General features: G+C 50.6%; 1 protein-coding gene across 1 annotated transcript in view; it reads right to left on the bottom strand.

The window, feature by feature from the left end:
- The window catches only part of SRCIN1 (SRC kinase signaling inhibitor 1), a 205,837-nt gene extending 189,671 nt beyond the window's left edge, over positions 1-16,166 (bottom strand). Inside the window, exon 1 of the mRNA XM_059727015.1 lies at positions 15,887-16,166. The gene's annotated coding sequence lies outside the window, so the exon portion shown is untranslated. The remainder of the gene's footprint in view (positions 1-15,886) is intronic.
- Between the last annotated feature and the right edge of the window lie 10,087 nt (positions 16,167-26,253).

The raw sequence follows: 26,253 nt of genomic DNA, 5'->3' as shown, positions 1-26,253 counted from the left end.
AACTTGCTTTGTGGACACAGTAGCCACATTGTATGGTCTTTTGCACAGTCCCAATCACAATGACATAAATAGGCAGTCAGTCAGCACTGGAGATGCTCAGCAGGAGAAATGTCTAAATTAAATGAAATTGTGAAAACAGACAGAGTGCCAGAAAGCAAAACCATCCTAAATCAGCCCTGTGGTGCCTAGAGAAGGGTCTCACATCCAGCCTCACTCATCCCCATCCCCTGCTACAGACTCTTAGGTAACCAGCCCATGGAAAGGGTGCTGGAGCAGGGTAGGAGGATAGCCACCAACTAGTGCTTGCTGTGGATATTATTGCCTGCTAGTTGCATTGGTTGGAAAGCCAGAATGGGAGAAAGGAGTAGAGGGTCTGCTCCCCTGGGCCTGCATGCTGGAGGGAAAGGAGGGGTGAAATTAGCCCTCCACCCCGACCAGAACAGCAGGGGAATTGTGGTTCTTTAGATGAGAGGCCAAAACAGAGCTATGACTTATTTATATTTGACAAGCACCAGCTGAGATCAGAGCCCTGGTTTGTGAGGGCCCGTGCATACACAGAGGCAGCAAGTGCCCCGTCCTAAGGAGAATGGAGTCTGAACAGACAGAGGAAGGGGATCAGTCCTCATTACAGGGACAAGGGACATTGAAAGGCAGAGGGACTGACTGATTTAAAATCAGGTCAGAGAGGAAATCTATACCAGAGCCAAGATCTGGCTCCCACCCTTCCTAGTCTAAGATGAATACGTCAATCAAGAGGCTGGTCTTCCTCTCTACCTCAGTATGAAACAATCAGGCCCATGGTAGTGTCAAGCGCTGTCCTCCCTAGCCACACACCCTTCCTAGAATATTGCCCTGTTCCCTTATGACCAAGCAGCCTGGTTACTCCTTCTTTCCTAGCAAAAGCCAGCTCTGAAATCAAACAAAGAACCTCATGGCTCTGGCAAAGAGCAGGTTTAGCATCTACGACAATGCTGGGCTAACTTAGCAGCATCAGCCTGCCCAGCCAAGTGGGAGCTCTGAACTAAACTCCTGACCCCAGTACCTCCATCTCTGGTGCAGCAGGCCCCAGATGTATGCTCTCAGTGGGGGCACAGCTGCAGGATAACAGCTGGGGTAGAGAGAAAGCATTCAGTTCCCCTGGGCCAGAAGGCTGCTGACTGAATAACAGAGGCTTTAGACTGAGAAGGGAGGAAGGTGAAAGCAGAGGGGAAGGGGAAAAAATGAGATTCCAGGCAGGGATGAAGGTAACGGCTCCAACTCAGGCCCTCCAGGAGACAAAGGAAAAACCACTCCATTCATAGTCATGTGCACACATCCCACAGGCCTTATTCTGCCAAAAGTCTCCTTGGAGTCCAGAGAAGAGCTCTGCACACAAACAGGGAACAGAGCTGAAACCAGCCCACCCATCTCGTCTCTCAGGCAGTGAGTGCTTGCCACAGATAGTTTTCCTCAAAGAAGTCTGCATTCCCGAGCCTCTGGAGAAGCAGCCCTGGCCCTACAGCAGTGTTTCCCACCATGAGGTGCTGCTAGATCCTTTTAAGAGTGCCAGGCAGGGTCACACAATATTAGCACCGTTGGGCATGCCTTCACCCACACTGGATTCACAAGATAAACCCAGAGATTTCCAATAGGAATCCGCAGTGTCAAAAGCAATCTGACCTGTTGTGAGCTTTTGGAGTTCTTTGTAACAAAGGAGGTGCTCTACTATCTTTCTATAGTCAAACAATGAGGGAAAGCTTTGAGCTGGCATTTTCGGAGGGGCTCTCAAGTCTAACGAGGGAGGCCTCAAGTCAAAAGAGGTTGAGAACCAGTGACCACAGGAGGAGCACAGCGATCCACTCAGCCAGCCCGTTTCTCTCCTTTGGGAACTGCACCACTCAAAGCTTCCCCACACCAACAGGAAAGCCATGAAAGCAGAGGCCCCCGCCGCCACCAACCTTTGCCTCCAGCTTGGGGCCTCTGGCTTTGTGACCCAGTTCCTTGACTCAAGGCTGTGCCATGTTTTGTGTTTCTTTGGGACCACTTATCAAAGGATCTGGAAGTGCTCAGACTCACATTGGGAGTTTGATATTATCAACCCTGTTTCACCAGCTGGGAAAATGAGGCACAGTGAGTTTAAGCCACTTGTCCCACAGTTGGGGGCACTGCTGGCTCCAAGAGCCTCTCTCCTCCTACCATCTTTCTACAGGCATCTCCGGTGCTTTCCCCCCAGTTCTCAACTGCACGGATGGACCACACACCAACTGTCATTGCCAACCCTTGGCTTTTCACTGGGCATGGCAAGGGAGGACAGACCCCAGCACTGGGCAGTGGGCTAAGGCAAACTGGCCCTGGACAGGGCTGCTTCTGCAACACATGGGGTCAGACTCTTCATCACAGCCTGGGTTCCTCAGACCCTCTCCCTTCACACTTCCCTGGAGATTCGACTCTGTATTTTTCCGTGCATGAAGATCCAAAATTACACATTTTTTTGGCGAGCGAGAGCCTGCTTCATTAACATAAAGCCACCCAGGCAAATAAAAAACCATAAGTGCTGTGACAGCGTTACTCCAAATAACATGGGAAAGGAGAGTTTATTCATCTCCAATTCTGCCCTTGCCAAATATAATGGCAGCCGCAGTAAGAAAGTCAACTGACAGGTGGTTGTTTCACACCCTATTACTGTGTCACTCAGCACAGGCCTAGCCACCGCCCCCACGCTGACAGATGGATAGTATTTCTAGCCTTGGTTACAGCCTGCAGAGACGGCAGGCAGTGAGGGTGGGCTGGTACAGAGCTGCACTATTCGTGCCCTTTCCCAAGGTTAGGAAACAGCTGCCGTGCCCCGTCCTTCTCCAGGTTAGAGCAGGAGACTGGGATTTACATCTCTAGAAGTAGCATTGTGAGGGGCTGAATAAGAGTGCAGCCTCACTGGGCAGGGAGCTCTACATGCCACACCAGAGACAGTTCCTGCTCTGAAGAACTATAGAGCAGGGATATGAAGACATAGCAACACTGCCCTTTGACAGGCAGATTGAAGGGAACCTCTTCAAAAGTGCCTAAAGGATCTAGGCTCTTAAATCGCATTGAAAAGTCAGGACTTCAAATCATACAGGGGCTTTAGAACAGCCATGCTCAACCTTTTAGAGTGGTAGTCTGGATTCTTGCCACCTGGTTGTACCATAGGCCACCACTCCCCTCCAGGAGGCAGGGACAAGAGGGAGAAGAGAGGGAGAGAGCTTACCTCCGGTAAACAGTACCTGCCATAGGGGAGGCAGGGGATGGAGGAAGGAGGGCTGCAGAGGGGATCAGCAGCACAACACAGGACAGAGAAGGGAACACACTGGGCTGAGCTGCTTGCCACTGATCCCCGGTGTCATGGGCTGGATCTGGCTGGCAGGTCATAGGTTGAGTACCACAACTTTAGAAAAATTGAGTTGCATTCTCCCAAGTGAGTTGCCCAAGGTCACACTGGAAGTCACTGGCAGAGCTAGTAATCCAACTGATGGCCTAATGCAGTGTCTTAACCACAGTAAAACTGTCCTCCACATCCAGCCTCAGCCTGTCTGTGTCACCTTCGACAAGGCACGCCACTTCTCCTCCCGGCCACTCAGACTTGCCTGCCAGCCTTGTGAGGCTGCATGGAACACATGGCTCATAAAGGCCAGGGTGATCTTGGGCAGAAATGCAACAGAAGGGGAAAGGATTAACACCAAAACTCTGCAACCGGCGCTGGAGACTTTTATGGCTGCAAGCCACCCATGCTGTCACTTTTCTGCCATCCAAGTCTCCCAGCCAGATGCTGCCACAATGCGTGACATTTATAGCTGCCTCTGGCACAGCCCACTTGAGCTCAGTCAGCTGGAGGGAAGGGTAGTACATAAGCCTTGGTATTCTTGTCCCTATGTATTTGATCCCATGTTGGCTCAAAATGTGCCATTGACAAAAATCCCATAACCTGACATTTGCCACCAGAAAGAATCCCGTTGGAAGCCAAGCCAGTGGGCTGGGGGCATACAGGCCCTTCCCACCCCCTCTATCCTTCAACAAATAGGCCATTCAATGAAAACAGTCATGACTGTGGGATACTCAGGAGGGATGTGGACAGCATTGAGAGGGTCCAGAAGAGGGCCATCTGCATGATCCGGGGACATCAGGGCAGATCCTACAAAGAGAGGCTATGGGACCTTAGCCTGTTCAGCCTTCGCAAGAGAAGGCTGAAGGGGGACTTGGTGGCCATCTATAAACTCACTAGGGGGGGACCAGCAGGGTTTGGGAGAGACCCTGTTCCCCCTAGCACCCACCGGGGTAACAAGGAATAACAGCCACAAATTGTTAGAAAGTAGGTTTAGACTAGACATCCGAAGGCACTACTTCACAGTCAGGGTGGCTAGGATCTGGAACCAACTTCCAAGGGAAGTGGTGCTCGCTCCTACCCTGGGGGTCTTTAAGAGAAGGCTTGACGTCTACTTGGCTGGGGTCATTTGAGCCCGGTTTTCTCTCCTGCCCAGGGCAGCGGGTCGGACTTGATGATCTACAAGGTCCCTTCCAACCCTACTTCTATGAATCTATGAACACAGTGCACGTTCTGGAGAAGGTAGCAGCAATGCAAGGTCAGAAACTAAACGTAGCTGGTCTGTCACTCCCATACTCCTCCCATGGGTGCAACGGGGTGGGGAAACAGGCAGCTTCAGCTGGAAAGAAGCAACAAAACTGAACAGTGGGTTAGGTCATAGGCCTGTGGGTCAGTCTAATGTGACAGGGGGCTGACCACCCTACAGCCTGTCCTGATTTCTGCCACCTGCTTAGGCATTTCATGTAATGGGTAGAGAGAACCACAGCAGACAGAGAGCCCCCAGGGCAAGCTTAGTTCCAACAGGACCCAAGATGCCTCTGGCCTGGTGGGCCTGAAGGGAAACATCCTTCATAGATCCCAAGTGCCCTGCCAGTAGCCAGGACAGAGTTGTTTCCTGCAGTGCTTATACAGCCTTGCTGCAAATCACTTGGGTGATGGGGCTTCCACCACTTCAGCAAGAGAGGAGCAAAAGGGGCCAGGAGCCAGATGAGACCCTGGATGCTACAAGACAAATCCACTCCCGATGTCTCAGCCCACAGAAGGGAAGAAAAGACTCAGAAGGGGAAGCAGACAGACTCTGGACCTGAGCTGACAAGAGTAACTACAAGGCACCAGCCTATAAATCTAGCCAGCCCACTAAAATGTGGAGGCTCTAAACAGGACGTAATTGAAATATATAAACTCTGGGGTGGCAGGGATCCAGCAGCACCAGCCTGAGGGACTGTCTGCAAGCTCAGCCAGATAAGAGAGTATGGAGGGCATCCATAGCAAGGGACAAGCTACACCACTGGCTCCCACTACTGGCAGCTCCCCCCAGCCAGTTCTGCAGCTTCTTTCCCATCACACCAGCAGTCCTAGCCCCCACAAGGGCCTCCTCCTTCCCTGAATCCTCCTGCCACTATCCTATATATAGGAACATCCTCCCCTCCCTCCTATATATAAGAATGTCCTCCCCTCCACTGCCCTAGCTACTCCAGACTCTGTAGGTCCCCAATGCATGTAGCCACAGTGCTGCCTTGATGGAGCATAGGAGACATCACATCAAACCTGGTGCCCAACCAACCACTGAAGCTCTGAGCTGAAGAACTGAGCTAAGAGGACCTGGAATACACTCACAGTGACCTCTCCTCCCTGCCCAGGGCTCCCTGTCAAACCAGAATCAATCCCTGTCAACCTCAGCTCCAGAGGAAAGCAGTGGGAAGGGTTATATGCCATGGTCTAACTGTGGGTCCTGTTCAACTGGCTTAGGGCACATCTACCCTGCAATTGCATCACTGGCTGCAGTAGCATGCAGCTCAATGTGAGCTGACTGCCCAGATACCTCCCCAGCTCATCAGGTTTTTCAGCCCATGTTGAGCATCTTCTTGCAGAGGCTACATTGTTTCAGTCCCCGCACAAGCTAGTTTTAAAGCAGTTGGGCCATCTCTACACAACATGGCCAGGATTACAGCACAAATGTACCCTGAGAATTACAGAAAACCCAGAGAGCCAGGGGCCTTACAGCTGCCTGATATGCAGCCTAGAGAGGCCAGGGAGAGGGCACAGGGCCTTCTTGCTGGAAGCCTAAAAGGGGTTTGCTGCTCCCTGTTTGTCCTCTCCCAAAGGACCAAAGCCTGGCAAAAAGCAATAGAGGAGGCTATGTAAAAAGTCCCCTCGGGGAAGAACTCATCCCAACACAGCTGCTGTGAGGGAATGCAGGGTGCCCCTGTCGACCTGGATCTGCCAAGGGATCGGCCCCTGGCATAGAGTACAGCAACAGGGCACAGGACAAGTGTCGTCATTTGAGTCCTAGCTGCTGTAGCCATCCTCAGCCTCTTATGACCTCTGAGGACAGCGAGGATGTAGGAATACCCTTGCTGTGATCCTTTTTACCCCAGATCTGGCTCCTGCTGGGATGAACAAAGCCAGCTCTGCACATGTCATAGCAAACATTCCCTACGGGATCTCCTAGCCACTTTGCATCTGCAACACAAGGGTAAATTCCACACACACCCTTCTCAAGGAGGCAGGACTCCATGCCCAGATGCTCCTAAATCTGGATTATAAACTGAATAACAGGCTAACAAAGGCACTCCAGTGATTGGGGCACTAATCTGGAAGCCACAGGTCCAGTAACCTGTCTGCCACAAACCCCTTGTGTGACTCTGGGCATGTCACTTCATCTCTCCCTGTGCCTCAGTTCCCATCTGAGAAATGGGGACACCCTCCTAGCTCCCTGGATAGACACTTTCCAGATGGCGAGATGTTTGGATCCCAGGCCAGTAAGAGAGATATAAGTACCCATGGCAGACAGAACAAAACAGGGCTTCCCAAAGTGTGGTCTAATGCACCTACCACCCAGGACTTTCACTTCGAAATGACCTTTCAGTGATTAAATTTTAGGACCCCCTGGATTTGGGGATTTCCTGATGCTTGGAATTCATTCTTATGGCTGTCACCAGGCTCCTCCAATGACCTCAGGAATAAACCTGTAAGGAGGAACCTGGGTGAAAGGAACTCGTCCCAGCTCCTCCATCCCACTAGCTTCCATGGTACAATTTTACCAGCTTTGCAATAGCAGGGGCTGAGCACGGGAAAGGACAGTGCAGTGTTATTGTGAATACTGCAGAAAATCGAGCTCCTTTAGACCAGAGCTGTCAAAGATATGGCCCATGGGCCGGATCCAACCCAGACAGCCCTATCCTCTGATCCATGGTGCTGCCTGTAGATCTCAGACCAGCCCCACATGCAGCACATGGCATGCAGAATCAATCTGATGCACACTGCATGTAGTGCATGGGGCCAGTCCAGGGCCTGCACTGCACATAGCACATGGGTTTGATCCAGGGTGCATGCTGCACACAGAGCCAGTCCAGGATGCATGCTGCAGGCAGCCCCAACTCCAGACCGGCCCTGCATGCTGGATCCAGTGTGTGGGGCCAGTCTGTGGGTGTAACCCAGACCACAGAACAGCCCTGTGCCCCACATCCAGCTTGTGGGGCTGGATGGGTTTGATACTCCTGCATTAGACAGTATTAACAGACCTGCTCTTGCACAAAAGTGCCAGAGGAGATCCGAGCAACCCAGTGGTCAGGACTTCTGGTCTATATCTTCTTTACAAGTCAGTGCCCTGGGTGGCATTAGGTCCAGAGCTGACTCAAGAGTGGAAGCACATTTGAATGGTTAGGGGGCTAGCCAATTCCATGCTCTGCCACATACTTCCTACATGACCTGTATTTTGTTTTGGTTTTTTTTAATAACAATTTGTTTCAAGGGCCAAATCAGTTCTGAATTCAGTTCCAAATTTCAGCTGAGCAGACCTCAATAGTTCAAGTCTGTGTGGCACTACCACCAGCACCTCTTCAGCCTGGGGCTTCAGATACTCCCAAATCCATGGCAGGCATCCAGTGTGTAACCTCCAAGCCCAAAGGCCTTGGAGTTCAGAATCCCCCTAGTCTTTGGCCAAAAAGCCAAAGGAGAGCTAGAGGGAAAGCCTGAAAGCAATCCCCCATCACCATAAATTGTGTAGCCAAGGTCCTTGCATTTGGAGGCACTCGCAGACTCAAAGGGGTCAACCTGTCTGCAGTGCAAGGGACAGGCCTTCACCCTCCAATTATACTCAAATCTATTCAAGGCCAAGAAGATTGCATCACCCCTGCATGACCTTGGATGAGTCCCTCAATCTTTCTGGACTTCAGTTACCCATTTGTGCTCTCTGCCTCACACAGCTACTCTAAGAATAACTACATGGACAACTGAGGGGCTCGTCCACTGGGGCAGTGGTAAGTCCTTTCCACACTGAATGCCACCAAAGTCATAAGTCTTCCCAGGAAGTGAGACTCTCTCCCAAGATGTCTTGTGGCAGCATAAGTGCAGAGGCAGAGGGGTATGCCTGGAGGGAGAAGTGGGGAGAAGAGGCTACTGAAGCATCCTGTCCTCACTTTGCTGCAACATGTCCCTGCAATTTGGGGACAGGGTGCAGGTGCTGGGTTAGCTGTACGGGAAGCTCATTAGCAGCCTCTCCCTTTGCTGCCCTCCCTATGTAATCAGAACATTTCTGCATAGGGGAAAAAAAGAAACAAGTGTTTTTCTTCTTCCTTCCCCTTCCTCCCCACCTCCACCGATCATCTCCACCAGGCCTTCTGTTTGAAATGGAATAAAAAAAAAAACCAAAAAACCTCTCCTTCATTTGCATGTGTTTTGAAAGCAAAATTTGTGCAGCAGTGGGGGTTAAAAAAAGGAAGGGAAAAAAATAAAATAAAAACAGCTGACAGCAAAATTTTATTATCCCTGTGCGGTGGCAGAGAAGCAAATTAGTAATTTTTTAACAAGCATTTAAGTGCCTCTGCCGAGTGCCTCACAGAGCCCCGCTGCACCTGCAGCCCAGGCCGAGCCCAGAGGCAAAGAGGAGGAGATGGGTGACTGGAATAAAGGACTCTGGTTGAGGAGCAAGCCCCATGCATGAGCAAAGCAAGCACCCTACTTCACCCTATCCCCACCTCCCAAATGAAGGAACTGCCTGTGGATCAGCTGAGACTGTCCCATAGCAGGGTTGTCATGGCCTCCAGGCCAGGATGAGTTGCCACGCAATACAACAGGGCACCTTGCCACACTGGATTTGGGTGGCTCTGAACTATGTAGACGAGCTCCCCAAACTCAGCCAGGCAGAACAAGTCAAGCAATGAATGCAAGCATGTGCCCTCACAGGCTGGCGATGTTTAAGCCTCAGTCTTTCCCTTACTGAGAACTCTTCCCACTTAAAATCATGGGAAGGGGAGGTGTGGGGTGGGGGTGGACTCCTGGCTCTAGCCAACTGCCCTAGTGCAGGAGGAGATACCAGGTTGGCTGATGGGTTGGAGGTGTTGAGAATGTCCATATGCTCCTGTAGCACTGGGGGGAGCTGCCAATGCTGTAAGGCAGGGGTGCCAAACATCCCACCTCCATGGCTGTGGAGCTCCAAAGGCGACAATGGCATTAATCCATGCAGCTGCCAGACCTGCTGTTTCCGCGCAGCTCTGGAACCCAGGGAGTTAACACCGCTTGCCTCTCCTCTTAACCACTCCCAAAACTGGGGTTCTTAGTGATTAAAAACTGGAAAGCAGGGGAAAAGGGGGAGGAGTAGCATTAACTCCCTGGGTTAAGGAGCTGTGCTGAAACAGTGGTTCTGGCAGCCCCAAGGATTAATGCCATCTCCACCACTTGCAGGTTATCTCGTCTGTAGGAAGCCCCATGGTCCAGATTTGGCCCACGGGACTGCATGAGTTTGATATCCCTGCTGTAAAAGGATGGAATGAACCAACCTCACCCTACCCACAGAGGAGCACATGCTATAGTTGTCTGCAGCCTCAGAGACAGGCTTAAGGCCCCATCCCCTCTCCAGACCCAAAGGAGTCAGCCCTAAAAGAGGCTAACACTGATGCTCCACACCACTCTCCCATAGGCCAGTGACTTGGAGAAGAAAAAAGAGACTGTACCATGTCCTCCATTTCCCAGGCAAGGTACCCAGCCCTAAGAAAGCTTTTCAACCATGCAGCTCAGCAAACCTGCGATCTGGCAACAAGTCACCATGTCATATGCAAATGAATGTGCATTTGGGTAGGTGTGCATGCACACACACATGTGCACATGCACATCTTCCTAGCATAGCTGGATCCAAGCCCTGTTCAGGGACTGTGGTCCACCTTGATTCTTGGGCCTCAAACACATTATGGCCCAGAGCCCTCTGAAGGGCTCTAGCAGGACCCACACAACAGCTGCTGCCTCCACCTGGTCTTTTGCTGAGGTTAAAGATTCCTCATCCTCATTACAGCTCCAGGGGCAGGAGCCCAGGGCCTAGCTTCTGGGCACAGCAATAGTAGTTTGTAACCAGGTACAACGCAGCAAGAGGAAAGGAGAAAGAAAGAGCCGCATGTGACAGGCACTAACTATGTCAATTTAATGTGCTCGCACACCAAGCCACAGAGCAGGACTTAGGGGTGGGCAGCCACCCAGGGCATTGTGTCAGGGGGGCACCAAACACACAAACAAATGCACAAACATGTGTGAGCAGTCCACACTCACAGCAGTGCTCTCCCCCTGCCCTGTCCCACCCTGGCCGATTCCCCAATCTAGGCAGAAGAAGAGGTGCGCAACCCAGCCCAGCCCACTCCCTGCCTCCAGCTGCTGTTCAGGAAGAGCTGGGATGGGCACATGCAGGTGGGGGTGGCACCTGCTCCAGTCCACCCACCTTGCTCCCACACAGCAGCAGTGCCTACCTAGTGCACCATGCCACTGCCTCCCCGCCAGAATTTGTCCCACGCCCCTGCCCACCTGCCTTTGCCTGAAGAAGAACTGCTGACTGAGGGGGGAAAGGAGAGAGGACAAAATACAAGTTCACCCAGGGTGCCGTTTTCCCTAAAGCCAGCTCTGCCAGGCCATGACAGGCATCATGGAAGAACGTGAACCTAACAGAATGGGTGGTCCCAGCCCCATCCATCTGTAGGGACAGATGGACCTTAGAGAGATCAGGAGCCATGAGGCTGTCCAGTAGGCTTGCAAGGCCAATCTAACCTCAGCTTCACCCCCCAACCAAGAGATTTGAAACTGCAGTCCCCCTCACCCAAGGCAGGTTTAATAACAATGAATTTAAACAGTAGTATTTATTATGGCAGCCAGCACAGATTTCTGGCTGACATGCAAATAGAGCAAGCTATGGGCTGCAGGTCAGCTCAGCTGGCTGACTTGAGAGTCCTCCACATGTCTATGGAACCAATCCTGCCCAGTTTCTGCTCCCCACACTGTGCTTTCCCTCTTCCCAGCCTACCCCAAATTATGAAGAAACACCAAGGAAAAAAAAAGGAGCTTCTCAGCCTATAATGAGAACAGAAAAATGTACCCTGCCTGGCTGCCAGTTCAATGCCAGCCAGAGCCCTGGGGGCTCTTAGATCTTTGTATAGGCCTAGCCCCCAGCATATGGGCTCCAAGTCCTTCTCATACTGCTTTGACAAAGGTCCAACATCTCAGTGGCATCTGTTTCAAGGCCTCCTCCTACAGGGTCCAGCAGAGGAAGAGGTCTTAAAAACCAAGGAAGAGATCAGCCTTCTTAGACAACCAGTACCATCAGAGGGCATGGGCCAAACCAGTGACACCTGTCACCAGACAACATGAGGCTGCTGCAAAGGCCACCTACCTGTCACCAAGAGATGACAATGAAATCACAGGGTTTCAGTCCCCTCCTCCCTGTCCCAGAAGAAGTCAAGGGAGCTATTCCCATCCTCACACACTCTGGCTTACAATGGGACTCGTGGTTACCAAACAGCACCAGGGCCAGCCAAGGGGACTGGCAAATGGGAGCTGAAGAGACAAGAGGACATCAGGAAGCAGAGCCACACAGGTCAGGACAGCCAAGCTAACAGGGATCTGCACTGTGCAGCAGTGCCAGGGGCTGTGAACAGGCATGTCAGCACAACATTGAAAGTCCATGGGCCAAAGGAGGTTTATACAAGTCTCCCCCATGTGCATGTCCACACACCTCAGAGTGCCCAGCACTGCCACGTGGCAACTGTCATCATACTAATCCGCCATCCTCCCACCATGGCCACCACCTCCTGCTTGTCAGCCATGCCACCCAACCTCTGGCCATTCCTCCCAGATGCACCCTCACTGCCTCCAGACCCCAGCCCTGCCTCCAACACAACACTCGCATGCACCCACCACCACATCCCAGACACGCCCACTGCTTGCTAGCCACCTTCTCACACCATCCCTTTCTCCCAACCTCTTCCCTGCACCTCACCAGACAGCCCCGGCCTCCCGACCCACCCCACATCACTGCCTTGCTTCAGCCCCAACTCCAATCTCCTGCCACTATCTTCCCTCCCAGTCCTGGCCCTGCCTTCATACTTGTCCCTGCCCCAGCATCCCAGATCCACCCCTGTAACCTCCAGTTCCCACTCCCATGACCTCCTGGACACAGCCCGCACATACTCCATCCTACCCAACACAAGCTCCCTGGCATGCAGCCTCCTTTCATTTTCTCTCCAACACACATACACACTAGGAAATAAAATATTAACAACAGGAAACTCAATGAAGCTCGTCAATGCACACTGCACTCTGGGGACTCCTGTTTCCATCTCCCATCTGCCTTCTCCTCCACGCCCTCCTCTCCTCAACCCTGAGAAGGAGCCCTCCTCCCTGGCCATCCAGCCTGCCACCTCCTCCAAGATGCACAGCTGGCTCAGGAACAGAGCAAATGATGTTTAGAGAAGGATGTCTCTATGCCTCTCCCCACTCCATCCCTGGCTGCAATCAACAGCACAGAGGGTAGTGTGTGTGTGTGAGGAAGGGGGGTGGCACGCGTGCGCAAGGAGGATGTTTCACTTGGGGGGGAAGGTGGGGCAAGCATCTGTGCTGTCTCTGACAATGACTGCACAGAACAGATCAATGTGTGGCAAAGAGAAGAATCAATTTCTATAATTAATCCTGGGTTGCTGGGGTTTTTGTCACCTCCCCCTGTCCCAGAAGCAGCCAAAGGAGCTGTTTCCATTCCCATGCTTGCTGGTTTACAATGGGCCTTTGCTAGAGTGGATCCCTGCCAACCCCTGGTACCATGGCTAGCTCCAGAGAGCTGAGGCTGAATTCATCTGACATCCAATCCTAACAAGGTACCTTGAGTAGTCACTGTGCACTGCGCAGAATCCCTCGAACTCTGGCTCCTTGAGATGGGATAGCCTTGCTGTCAAGAAGCAACTGGGAGAAGGGCAAGCCAGGAAAAGGGGTGTCCTGCCAGGGCTGGGCCTTTGTTAGGAGAACTATATTATGTAGGCCCAAGAGTCACAGCACCAATGCTGAGCTGCTTGGCCTTAGTAACCATCTGCCAAAGACCATTATGTCCCACCCCAGCTGAGCTCAGCACCAGTTCAGAGGGCATGGGTGGTGGTGCATCATTTACTGAAAAGTGATTCTGAAAAACACTAGGGTGAAGCAGTGTAAGGGAGCACCTGGGACTGACTCAGACTTGAGCTCCCTGGAAGAGGGGAAGCATCCCTCACTCCTAGCTGGACCATGAATAAAATCCCCTTTGCCCATTGCCACTACCCATTTGGTCACTCTGCCTGGGCCTAGAGACACCAGGTCCTCTCTCGTGCCCCGAGGAGGCCTGCAGTCATCATGCTCTTCCTCAGGAAATCAAAGGGCTCTCACAAAGCAAGCAGGGAACCATTTCCAAAGAAGCAGGGATGCCAGGAGCCCAGGCAGCAGCATAGGGGCAACATATTCATCACTAAGGGTGTTGAGCCCTGGGGCTGGAACAATAATGTGGGGCTGGGTGGCCTCAGTGAGGGGATCATCACATCTGTGGCTACTTTGGGAGCGGGAACTCCAGAGCCCTTCTTTCTAGAGAACACAGGGCCTTGACAGAGCTGGGTCAGGAAAGTAGAGGCACACTAGGGTGACAAGAGAGCATCTCCCATCTCTCTGCCTGGGCAATGCACCTGTCAGAATGAGGCTGGCAGGAAAGAGCAGCACCAGATGAGGCAGAAGTGACTGATGTCAAAAGTCTTGAACAGCACACAGCAACCTCAGGGGCAGGGAAGAGCTGGGGCAATGAGGTGCCAGGGACTGGCTCATGTTCACAGGCATTGCTGCGTTTTCTCATGCCCTGGAGAGTGGTCTCCCTTCGCAGGGGGGCCCAGAAGCTGTGGTGCCAGCAGCAATATAACCTCCCCCTTCACCACCTGAACTCAGGCAGTCACAGCTCCCAGTGAACCTCATTCCTGCCCTGCACCTTGCTCTGCTTCAGCCTATAGCAGCCTGTTTTGCTGGGGGAGGGGAGCAGCTCCTTCCCACACTCCCTCCTGAGGACCACTTGCAGGCAAAGCAAGCCATGTGCATGCCAAGGGTGAAGTACCCCTTAAAGAAACTTCCACCCTAGTTGGAGCACAACCCTCGGCCCCAGGAAGAGCCCTGGTGAGGGCAGGGCAGAGAGAAACAGCCCTGCAGCCCCCACTTCTGTCTCATCACAGCAAGGAGCAAAAGTACAGGGAACAAAAGACTGAAAGCACTGCTGAGTTAGGACACTGGCCAAAGAGATGCGACAGAGAGTGAAACCCAGCAGGGAACAGAGAAAGGGGTCCTTGAACCTCACCCCCACCCCCTTAAAATCCTTCATCCCCCCTCCCCCATCAACAGCCAAAGACAACAGCCTGGTCCTATCTCACACCTGACCAGCCTGCTGGAGTCTGACTCTTGGATGGTGCTAGTACAGTGACACAAGGGCAACCTGCTGGTAACATCTGCACATGCAGAAATGCACACACATACGCACACCTTAAGTGGACACACACACACTGATGGAGAACACACCTGCCTTGCCACAGCCCTGCCTCACACACCCAGCTGAACTCCAGGAAGAGTATGCTGCTTCCTACCCTGCACACACATGAGGAACAAAGCTGATGCAAGGTGCATCAAAGAAAGGGGCAAGAGACCAGAGTTATTTTAAGTTTCTATTCCCCACCTCCCTCCTGCTGCCCAGCCCCAACTGGTGATGTGCCAGATTTTCCCTCCTCCTTCAATGAGGCTTAAAATAACTCGCCCAGGCAACCTGCAACCCCAACACTTGCTCTGCACATTGTGCCTGACCACCCCCCACCTTGGAAAAAGACAAGGGAGCAGGTATTAGCCATTCAGCCCATCTCCCTCCCTCTCTCTCCCGCACCCATCTGTCTCCATTATTCACCAAAGCAGCTGGCATCAGCACCAGCCCCGTAAAAGAAAGAGAAAGGATCAGTCAGAAGCCAGCAGCCACCGAACCGGCAAACAACACAGCGCATAAAACCACGTTGCTATAAAAAAAGAGAACGTTGTCCCCCCACCACCAACAACCCCATAGTCTTCCCCCCCACCTGCCTCCCGATCCCACTCCCCACACCTTGTTTCAGCAGCGTTTCTAGGACAGCCAGCTCTATAGATACTTTATCCCCTTGGAGCTAGGCAGCCCTGACAACAAAACAATACTGGCAACCAGCAGTGGCCACAAGCTCCAGATTAACATCCCCTGCTGCCTACATCTGACAGCCAGCATCCCCCCGCAACCAGCCCTCCTGTCTGGGACCATTCCCACCAGGTAGGGTAGAGAGGGGAAAGGAAAGATTCCTGCTTTGTAGCTGCTTGGGAGGGGGAGGGGGTTTGTTCCCTCTTCACCTGCCCAAACACATCCCCTGTCGAACAAAATCCCCCCAGCCCCCATTCAGATTAAAAGCAAGCAACTCCGGCATCAGCATCTCACGGCAGCACCAATTCCTTAGCATCATCATACTGTACCAGCAGTTGGAGGGAGGAGAAAAAAAAACACACAAATAAAAAAAATACCTGCTACTTAAGAATGGATGCACATAGTGAGAGTGACATGCCTTGAGAGGGTGTATTTCCCATTATTGCCCTGGCTTTCTCTCTCTCTCTCTCTTTCTCCTTTCTTTCTTTCTTTCTTTTTCTTTCTTTCCTTTCTCTCTCCGAGTGGCTCAGGCCCAGCCAACCATCGGAGATCGGAGGCAGGAGTGCGAGAGAGCAAGCGTGTCTGAGTGTGAGAGCGCGCTGGTGAGCTTGTGTGTGTGTGTCTGTGTGTGTCTGTGTCTGTGTGTGTCTGTGTGCGCGCGCGACTTGGTGATGTACAAAGGAACAAATGGGAAAAACACATTAGCTCATGATAGATTAATGTGCTGGGAGATCTCTCCCTCACTCACTCGCTCTTAAAGGCCCCTACATTTTATTCGGTGATAGGTGTCTAGTCTAAATGCCAGGAGGATATTATGATAATAAGGGCAGTGTGTAATTACTGCCATGAACCACTGGCTCTGGTGGAGGCAGTAGGACCCAGGTGGCAGCAACATGTCTCGTATCTATCGGTAAAGATCCAGCTGCCTGTCTACCCTCATGGACCACCGCTGTTCTCCGTTAATGAGGAGCCACCTTCAGATCGGTCCACATATAAGGCAGTATAAAGTCTCACTGACATGCATGTGTTACTTGTGTAGGATTCACATACATGTCGGGTGCAGCACATGGCTGGGGGAGGGGAATGGGCAGCACACAGCCCTCCTCCCCCCACCAACCAGCATAGAAATAGGTATTGATTTCACTGTAAAGGGAGGTCAGGGATGGTACCAGCACAAGGGGGGGGGGGGGGATGGGGGCAGAGGCCACAGGCAGCAGAATTCCTTTTGTTGCTGGGGGAGGGTGGGGAAGCAATCCTTTGGGTCATTGTTTCTCATTGTTTACAACCCAAAACCAGGTTGCAAGAATATATGAAAGGGTTGTGAACAAACTTTAAAAATAGATCAACAAACTTAAAAAATGGATTTTCCTTTAAAGGAGAAAACCGTGGGAAACCGCGGCTTTTCCCATGCAGGCTGGCAAGGTCCCAGCTTGCAAGGAGCTGCTTGGGGCCCCCCTGCCCCATACACCCACTCCCTGCCCAACAAGTCCCATCTTGCAAGGGGCTGGGTCCTGGGAGCAGGAGGCAGTGGGTCAGGAGTGAGAGGCACTGGGTTGGGACTGGCCATCGATGTTTACAAGTGGGTCCTGGTATAAAAAAGAAAGGTTAAGAACCCCTCCTTTAGGTCTCCGAGATGGCTTGCTTGTCATTTGACAACTGCAAACTCCTTGTGTGAGCATTGGCAAATAACCTCTTGGTGGGAGATGGGCAATGACTTTGATGGGACTCGTTCCAAAAATGACACCAGCCCTGGAAGCTTCAACCAAGGTTCAGACCACCTTATGCTAGGCACCATGCAGGAGCTCAGTGAGATGCAGCTCCAACCCCCAAAATCTTATGGTCTAAAGAGATGAGAGGCTACAGTGTAGGAGGGGATGTAGTGGAGGGACTGGTCCCTGGTCGTACCGCAGAACTGGGAATCAAATTCTGGTCTCCTGAGTCTCTGTTCAGTACCTTTCCCAGGGCACCTCACTGTCTCTCCGAGAGGAAACAGATGAAAGGCTACTCAGAGTGAGGCTTCTAAACAGGAACAGGGGAAAATAATCAGCCACTTCATGTTTTATCCCTCTGAACTGGGTAGAAAGTCCTCTTGGCTTATGAGGGGCTGGAGAAGCCAAGCTTCTCTCCTCTGCCTCTAGTTTCTGGTCCCACATCATTCCCTGAGCCATTCCAGGGGGGCTAGGAGCTCCCCTCCAGCCCCTGCTCCCACTGGATGGGGCTGGGAGACTAGGAGCTAGGAGATTTGCTGCAGCCAGCACTTGCCACGAGGGACAGCAAGGGATGCGGGGGAGGAGGAGAGGTTTGACAAGAGACACCCACATCCTTACCTGCTAAAAAGAAGCCACCTTCTTCCATGCCAGCCTGTGCCCTGGCTCTGTACCACCTCGTGTTCCTGCCCAAGAGCAGCCCCCGTACTCCCTGGTTACAGTATCCCTCCCACAACAGTGATGTATTAGCAGTTCACTCAGGAAAGCAGGTGCCCAGAGGGCAGGAGCAGAGAGTGAAATCTCTGGCTCCATTAGGAGCACATCCGTGGGGCAAAAGCCTTTTCCAGCTCCAGTGAAGTGCATTTTGATTGAGCAGATGTATGACTACTAACAGTGGAATGCCCCCTTGCACAGTGTTCTTGGTCTTTGCTGCTGGTAGTAACAGTGATGGGGGTCAGCCCCAGAAGGGGCATAGAAAATGTGGGCATTAGCATCCCTTATCTTAATGGGGTGACAGGCTTTATTGCTTCATATGCTCTTTTCCTACTCCGGCACATAAATGAACAGGCTGCCCCTCTCCCTCCCCCCTCAGTCTCTTGAATATTCAATTACTCCAGGTGCCCAGGTTACAGGCTCTACAAGGAAGCAAGAGGAGCAGAGCCACAGCTCTGTGGTGGGGGACTGGAGGAATGAGAAAGGGAAATGATCAAACGGAAGAGGAAAGAATGGGAAGGAGAGAGAGAATGGGGTAGAAAAAGACCCAAATAACTGTCAAATCTGTAGGCTGCTCTCCAGTTTATTATAGGTGATATTTAATAATATTGGGCGATGTTCCCGGGCCTATGTTATACAGGAGGACACACTGGTTGATCTAATTGTCCCTTCTGTCCTTAATATGTATCATTTAATAGTCCAAACAAGCCCCTGACCCCACCTCTAACCAAAATACAATGCAGAAAGGTCTGAACTCCCCAACCTGAGATGCTGCCTGAGGGGAGAGTGGGACACATTTAGGGTGTCCTTATACTGAGCCCAGAGCAAAGCTGCTAAGAGCTGATGCCTCTTGCTGACAACACTTAATCCTGCCCATGAAGCCCTGTCCAAGTGTCCAGGACAGAGGAGGCAGCAGACAGGGGGCAGTGGTACCCAAGTTACACATTGAGCTGTACATTGTGCCAGGGACTAAGTGCAAATGATTCAAAGGGGACTCCTGACTGTTTCGAGTACAAGATGATGCCTGTAGTCCCATGAAAACTGGTACAATAACAGAGAGGCTCTCATGAGGAGTGTGGTAGAACACATGATTAGAAGGGACCTCCTGGTCAGTGGGTGCAGTCCCCTATCACAGGCACCCACATCATACAATCCCCTCCGTGAACTTATCCACCTTAAAAGCATCTGGGTTTCTTGCTCCCATTGGAAGGCTGCTCCAGAGCCTGATCAATAAGTTCGGCACCTTGTTTGCAGCTCAAATTTCTTCTTGGCCAGTATATCCCTTCATGCTCTTGTGCTGCTATTACCCCTTAGCTTACACTTCAGAGGTTGGCATTCTATGGACCATGGCCTAGATCCAGCCTGCAGAGCAGTCAGATCTGGCCCACAGAGCAGGGGAGCTTCAGCCAGGCCACAGGGTGAAGTAGTGGCAGTGCCAATGACCAGGTCTAAGCACCAGCCAGCCTTAGCCCTGAGCTGGTTCATTCCAGCCCACCACTAGAAAACATTGCTGGCTGCTGGTTTACCCTCCCTGGTAATATACAAAGCATTCATATCTCCCCCCTCAACCCATAGTTTGCTGGGCTAAATGAGCCAAGGTCCCCTGGTCTCCTTTCATGAGATGGGTCCTTTTCTGCCTCTGCTCCAGCTTCAGTTCATCTCTCCTAGGCATTGGCCACCAGAACTGCACACAGTGTTCTCAATGAGGGCTTGCTGGGGCTTTGTACAACAGCACCAACACTTCCCCAAGATTGCATTTACTTCACTACCTCACACTGGTGGCTCATAGACATTCTGTAATCAACTAGCACCAGGTTGCCAAGTGTATGGCCTGTGGGTCGTGTACACAGAATTGTAGAAAATGAGGGCTGGATGGGACCTCAAGAGGCATCTAGTCCAAACCCCTGCTCAAAGCAGGACCATCCTCAACTAGATAATCCCAGCCAAGGCTTTGCCTGCCCAGGTCTTGAAAACCTCCAAGGATGTAGTGTCCACAACTTCTCGGGGTAGCCTGTTCCGATGCTTTACCAGCTGCTTTATAAAGGCCTGCTGGGCTACTGGCAAGTCACCAGAAGTTGGGACCATGGCCAGGGGGAGTTGCCTGTCACAGAATCCAAGGCCTTTGGGTGATTGGCAGCAGGAGGGCAAGCAAGAGCTGATACAGTCCTGGGTGCCCTTCAGCCTCTTTGCCTGTCACCACTGCCCCAGATGAGAATCACCCAGTGCCCCAGGCTGAATCAGGCCTGCAAGGAGCTCCACAGTCCAGATCTGGCTGGGGGAACAAGGTGACTTTGACACCCCTAAACTAGCACATTTAAGTCCTTCTCCACTTCAGCCATTTCCAACTACTCATCTTAAAGCACAAACTTGTATTAGTTTTCAGGGGCATGCTCCTGCATTTTATATTTGTGAATTCCAGCTCATTTCTATTACTTCATTCCTCATGGCCTATACAGTACCCTGTACAGTATTCACATCTTCTTCTATATTGACAATGCCTCTCAATTTTGAGTCATCAGCAAATTTATGCCAAGGTCATGAATGAAAATATTAGACAAAAATCAGTCACAGGGCTGATCCTTGAAGAATTCCACTAGCACCCTCCCTCCAACCTGCTACTTCCCCATTATCCCTATCCATCTTACAATTCCTTAACTAACCCCCATCTATACCAGCTTAAATAAGAGTTTCCCAGATGGCATCATATCAGATGGTTTCTGAAATCTAAATACATAGGATCTATTGCATTTGCTGTGTCTAGAAAATCAGTTGCAAAGGCAGCTATCAAGTTAGTCTGGCATAATCTCCCTTTGGCAAACCCATGTTGCACTGTATCTAACCTTCTCTTTATCCCTTCCTCTGCCCGTGCCTTTAATTATGCTTGTTCTAAATTTCTGCAGACTATTAAGGTCAGACCTATGACCTGTTGTTACCTGGATCATCTTTTTCCCTTTCTAAAATACAGGCACCAGATTTGCTACTGTCCAATCATATGGTATCACACCTAACTTGATAGACAAAAATATATTTGCTCTTGCAATTTCATGTGCCAATGCTTTTAGGATGCTGGGACAGAGATTATCCAGTGCCCATGAATTGAGTGCATTAAGTTCCATGAGTTCTGCTTACATCTTGGCTGCTAGGCAATTTTTGTTTTCATACCCACATTCCCATTACCCAGCCTGCCTTTGCCCTCCTGGTCAAGATTATCATCTGTACTGAGAACTGACACAAAGCATTCATTTTGTTTTGAGCCATAGTGAGAGTGTCCTCTACCTAACCCATCTTCACTGCACAGCAGCTCCACTTCTTCTTTCCTTGCTCTTTTCGGAAGAGCCTTTGGTTCTTTGTTTTAATATCCTTTGCAAGGTCCAACTCATGATGACTTTTGGCAATTCGTACATTATCCCTACAGTCCCAGACTTCTAGGACACAGTTTTCTTTGCCCAGCAGTACTTTTTATTTTCATCCCTTGTTTTCTCTTTGCTTATTCCTTATATCCTTCTTGAAACAGTTATTCCTCCACTTAGGTCTGGGGTTTCTCCCCCTGTATTTTCTCCTCCTTGCTCAGAAAACAAAATCCTGACAATTTTAGAACCTTTAACTTTAAAAAATTCTCCTTCCTCATTCAAATTCCTGAGCTAACTAGTTCTCTTTGTTTATCGAAGTTTGCCCTTTTGAAGCAGAGAACCGCTTAGTGAAAGATTTGGTTTTATTCTTCCATTTAAATTTAAATTGAATCAACTTGGTGACCACTCCATCTATGTTATTTTTATATTACTTGCCAAACCCCAGTCTAAAACAGCACTACCTCCTGTTGGTTCAGTAACTATATTACGTCAGTGATCACATCCAGCAGCATCTGTCCCTTACCTTTATTCACAGTATTTATTCCCCAATCTGTAGGTAAGACATGAAAGTCTCCCTTAATGACACAGTTCCCAGTAGTATTTCTCTAATGACATAACAAGGATCTCTCTCTCCATATCCAATCCTGACCTGCAAAATCTGTAGCACACTCCCTACCCCAGGGCACTAGCTAACAGTGAGACTCACCTAGGAAGTGAATTTCTCATCAGGGAGAAATTCACAAATACAGCTAAAAACTGCTCCCTCCTCAGCCATGAGCAGCAGTCCTCAACAAGTACTTTGAAAGCTGGGCCACCAAGGAGCAGTTTAGAGCCAATTTTGGGACAGCTGGGATACATATAAAATTGAAAGGCTGGAAATACTGAGAAGAGTCAGACATCAAGTTACATGCATTGTGATAACTTGCTCCCCCAGCTGAGATATGTTGCCCCTCAGTTCCAACTTGTAGCTCTTCCTGCTATCCCAGGCCTTGGCTACCCATACACAGAGCTCTCCTTGTGCTCCTTACTCAGTTCCAACTCCAGGACACCCCTCAGGCCACTCCTGAATAAAGATTTCCCACCATGCTAACACTGCTAGTCAGGACCAGGTCCCAGAAAAACCTCTACTGCTGAATAAACTGTCTCCAGTCCAGTTCATTTCATCAGTGACTTTAATCAGGGTAAGCTTTTTTTTACATATAAAGTCTTTACAGAAAAAAGGCCCATGGGTAGGGTAACTTTCTGAACCACTGCAGTCAGCCCATCTGCACCAAGGACCCAAGCATGTCATCCAGTGAACTTTATGCAATACCAACATGTCCTGACAGTCTCCACCCCCACAGTTCTCAGCAGTGAAGCTAGTTTCCTTTCAAGTCTGAGTGGGTGAAAGAAACCTGCATATCTAAGGATGGCTTGTAACAAAGAAAACCCAGCACTGAGCCCTTAAAGACCCCATTGGACCACAAACCAGGTAAAGCCAACTGAAAGGTCCAAGACTTTGCAGCCATCTAAGAAGATGAAGGAGTCTTGATCATAGCAAAGCAGAGAAAGGCAGTGAAATGCATCTAAATGAACTGAAATGTGGGCTAATCTGCACATCTCTTTTATAACAAGTTACATATTCCCTTCTGAGCTCAAGTCATTTCAGAAACACATTAAGGAGAAATATTTGAAAGCTAAAAGGTATTCCACAAGCACTTCATCCTCATCAACTGAGAGGTTATGAACCTTTGCTCGTCTCCTTCCAATAACCTTGTATGCAGGGGACTGTCAGGCAAGCTTCTGTTTTCAAAAACCCATTAAACACATGTCTGGAGTGAAGCGAGTGCTATTAAAAGGGCTGGAATGACCCAGTCGCTGAGCCTGTGCCCTGAGGCTACACAGCATGGGCCAGTGACAGTCCATAACAGCATGACACCAGGCCCTTCCTAGTGTGTGCCCTATACTGGAATTAAGAAAAGAGCTCCTGTTCTCTACAATCCAGTCTTTGGCCTCTGTGCAAAGATGGCCAGGCTAACTGTGATGTCTGGGATGCAGTGCTGTCAGCCTCAAATATTCCTCAGTCACGAGTCCACTCCCCAGAATTATGAGGTTTAAAGGAAGTTTAAAAAGAGCTGAATTCTTCTTTTGTTTGCCTTCTGGGTTCTCAGCCAGTAAGAGGTCATATGGACAGGCCTTTTCCTGCAACTATGATAGATCAAAATGTTACTTCAAAAACAAAGACCCTGAAAGCTGAAATTTGCACATGAATCTGAGATTCCTGGAGCTGGGGCTTTTAAGGTAAAATGGCAAATATTGGGTGATCTGTGACAGAATGATAAGGGGTATTATAGGGACAGAGCTGCCCCTTCTAGCAGCAGAAAAGGACATTCCTCAAAAGGAGGATCACATTGGGTTTGCACTATCCTAGACAGGTTGGAACTATATCTCAAGAGCATCTTTGGAAGGATAGAGACCCAAAAGGGAGGACAGAAAGATGTACAGAGAGCACTCTGGCCAGGAAAGCAGCTCCCAAAGGCTTCCCTTGCCTACAGCTCTTTCTACAGACAGGGAACTAACTGGATTTTCCTATTCTTCAGCTCCTATTCAGCTTTTCCACTTTAATCAAACTGTTGCACCAAAATGCCGGAAAGTGCCTTCCTTGTTCAAAAGAAGCCAGGCTTTTGCTTCTTTTGAACAGAGGAAAAAAGAAGAAATACAGTTCCTCAAAACTTTCTCCGTTATCTACAAAGGGTCTGCCACTGACACATCATACTTACCCCTGATTCAGGCAGCCCTCTGTTTTATGGCCTTTCATTCTCCCAACCCACTGCCAATACAGGTACCCACCAAACTGACCATTCCCTCCCTCTGGCCAAACCAGAGACCCCCCTACTCCCTCCCAGCTTCATAACCACAACACAGCTGCCCCCTTACTCCCCCTGTCCTCCATTCCTGCCACCACCCCTCCCCATGCATACTGCCTATTATGTAGAACCAAGCCCAAATAAGCAAGCAATTTACTTACCAACCTTAGGCTTGAGGAGAGGAGCTAGCTGAGAACCAGTGCTGAGCTGTTCCTGAGACCCATGACAGGCAGCAGGGCCAGGGGAGCCATGGTGGCTTCGGCAATTAGCACCTGTCATTTTAAGAGCAGGGTTAAGCAGGGCGTGGACAGCACTCGCTATTTTGTACAGGTTGGAGTTGCTGCATGGATCAGGTAATTACCTTGGGAAAATGGTACAGAGAGTGGATAGAAGAGGATTAGGGCTGAGGAAGGAGGAAGCAGGGACTGCCAAGTGTGTTGCAATACCAGGGAACAAAGCTTGGGGAGGTGGGGTATGTCTGGGGGGCTATCACCAGTCAGGTGTATTTGGGTAGCAGGACAAAAGAAGCCTGAAAACCAAGTTTGTCTTCTGGCCCAGCTATCGCCATCCTAGGTTTCCCCTTCCCCACTAGTCCAACAAGGGGCAGACATCCAAGCCTCATACCCCTGGCAGCCATGAGCAGCAGTTACAAGTCATCACAGCTATGCTGCAGGCAAAGGATGCCACGTATTTAGTAACAGGTGGGATGCAGGACACCAAGCAGCTCTTAGCTGCTGCCTGACACCTGCTGGTGTTTGTACAGGCCCTGATGGAAAAAGACGGTGGACCAAGAACCTGAAAGACCAGACTGCTTCAGTTATACCCAGAGCAACCAGTGCAAACTTCTCCCATGCTCTCCTCCACCTGTACTTCATCCCTACCCCAGAGGGACTTGCTGGGCAAAATGCAAGCTCAGCTTTGTGCCATCTCTCCAGGACCTCAGGTTGCTTAACCATGGGGCCTGGTGTGCACCAACTGCAAAGTATCCCTGCAATCTGGATGCCTATAGAGACCCACCCACTGATCGCTGACAGACTGCTAAACCTCAGCCATAGTCACACCTGAGGCCTAGAGGCAACAGGTCCCAGGCACAAACACTCATCCCTGGAGCCATCCAGCTCCCCCTCTCCAACAGAAACCTAGAAATTGCCAGCTCCAAGCTCCAGCTAGGTCAGGGCCATTTTCAACAGTGACCTGCACCAGGTGTTTAGAGGAAGGTGGAACAGCATGCAATAGCAGATGGGGATGATCCCAGACTCTGTCACAGATCAACATATCCCTTGAAAGAGGAGGTCTAATATGATATCCCTTCCAAAATTTGTCAGCCCACACTATTATTACCCCTGATATTCTTGTTCTATGTACATCAGTCTAGCCTTTTTTTTAATTGTCCTCTGTGTCTGCCTATGGCAACAAGTTGACAATGAGACCTGTGTGGAAAGGTGCTTTCCTCCCACTGGTTTTGAACTTGTCCCTTGTTCTCACTGCTGTAGAACTGGTGCATTCCCTTTCCCTTGGTGCTCAAAAAAAAACTGTGCAAGGGTTGATGCACATGCCCCTCCCTAACTTTGATATTCCCTCTTGGGGTTAATGGTGGTGAGCTCCAGCTGGCTCGTGGCCCCTCCTGAAATGCTACCACCCACTCAGCAAAGCAAGGAAATAAAAGCATGTTATAAGGTCTAAATGTGGCTAGTGCCATCTCTGTCAGAAGCCACAACTACAACTGGGGCTCAGTTATGCCAGGCCCTGTACACCCATATAACGCCCCAAAGATCTCACAGATTCACTGAAGTTTAAGGCTGGAAGGGACCTTGTGATATCATTGGGTCCAGTCCCCTGGTCTGGGCAGGAAAGACTACTGGGGTCAAATAACCCCAGCAAGGTGCGTGTCCAGTCTCCTTTTGAAGGCCTCCTGGGTAGGTGCCTGTACCACCTAATTAAACCACCTAATCACCACCTCACAACCTAATTAAAACAGGCCAAGGATAGGAGGGGAAACAAGGGTACAGAGAAGGGGACCAGATTTGCCTCAGGTCACCCAGCAGGGCAGTGGCCGAGTTAGGAGTATGAAGTCCCACCCTAGTCCCCTTCTGACTGGACCCTGCCTTTCTCAGACGTTCTTTGTGAG

The sequence above is a fragment of the Alligator mississippiensis genome, chromosome 4 (genome assembly GCF_030867095.1).
Source record: "Alligator mississippiensis isolate rAllMis1 chromosome 4, rAllMis1, whole genome shotgun sequence".
Classification (NCBI taxonomy): domain Eukaryota; kingdom Metazoa; phylum Chordata; order Crocodylia; family Alligatoridae; genus Alligator; species Alligator mississippiensis.
Note: the sequence above shows the minus strand (reverse complement) of the source record. Positions and strands in the feature narration are given on the sequence as shown.